Source organism: Apium graveolens, chromosome 3 (assembly GCF_009905375.1).
Source record: "Apium graveolens cultivar Ventura chromosome 3, ASM990537v1, whole genome shotgun sequence".
Lineage (NCBI taxonomy): Eukaryota > Viridiplantae > Streptophyta > Magnoliopsida > Apiales > Apiaceae > Apium > Apium graveolens.
Genome location: NC_133649.1, coordinates 105,600,099 through 105,601,079, shown reverse-complemented (window position 1 = coordinate 105,601,079; position 981 = coordinate 105,600,099). Strand labels below are relative to the sequence as shown.

The 981-nt window shown below is 40.1% G+C and overlaps 1 non-coding gene across 1 annotated transcript; it reads left to right on the top strand.

Annotated features, from left to right (window-relative positions):
• Positions 1-107, top strand: LOC141715321 (small nucleolar RNA R71). Its single transcript, XR_012572088.1, has one exon. It is a non-coding gene; the product is annotated as a small nucleolar RNA R71 (small nucleolar RNA).
• Positions 108-981: the final 874 nt, after the last annotated feature.

The following is a 981-nucleotide window of genomic DNA, read 5'->3' as shown; positions in this document are numbered from 1 at the left end:
GTGCCATGGTGTGGGCACTTCCTTAGCATCTTCTTATATCGAGTCCAAGCCTCACACAGAGATTCTCCAGTTTGCTGAGCAAACTGAGTAAGAGCATTCCTGATTGCAGCATACTTCGCAATAGGAAGAATTTAGTGAGAAAATTTTACGCAAGATCCTCCCAAGTAGTGATAGACCCTGCTCGTAAGAAGTGTAACCAGCACTTAGCTTTGTCCCTTAAAGAGAATGGGAAGAGGCATAGCTTGATAGCATCTTCAGTCACATCATTAAACTTGAAGGTGTCACATATCTCGATGAAATCCCTGATGTGCATGTTGGGGTCTTCAGTAGGAGAACCCCCAAACTGAACTGAGTTCTGTATCATCTGAATCGTGCTTGACTTGATCTCAAAAGTGTTAGCCCTGATGGCTGGTCTGATGATGCTTGACTGAATGTCATTAATCTTAGGCTGAGAATAGTCCATCAAAGCCTTCGGATTTTCTGCTTGATCACCCATCTCTACTAAAGCTAGTTCTTCAACTTTCTCTTCTTCTGATACCTTCTTTTCCTCCTCAAAAATTTCCTTACGAACTACCACAAGTTCTTCCTCGGCTTTATCCAGTGTTCTCTTACGAGTACGTGAACGCGTATGCATACACCCTCCCTAGAGTACCTGAAATAAAACAAGGAACAAATAAGTAACAATGTCTGAGTCAATGAACTTTAACGACCACTGATGGAAAGCACATAAACTATAAATTAACACTGCAATCCCCGGCAGCGGCGCCAAAAACTTGTTAGTTGCTAAACACGCGCTAATATTACACGCAAGTATACGAGTTCGCAAGTAGTATAGAATCTTTTCTAGTTCATTCCCACAGAGACTGTATTGGTTAACTAATTAATTTACGCACTTAAGAAACAATGTATGGTTATTATTCAATGCTAAGACGATAACAAATTGAGGTTGATTATAACTAAGAATTACACTAACTATTATAA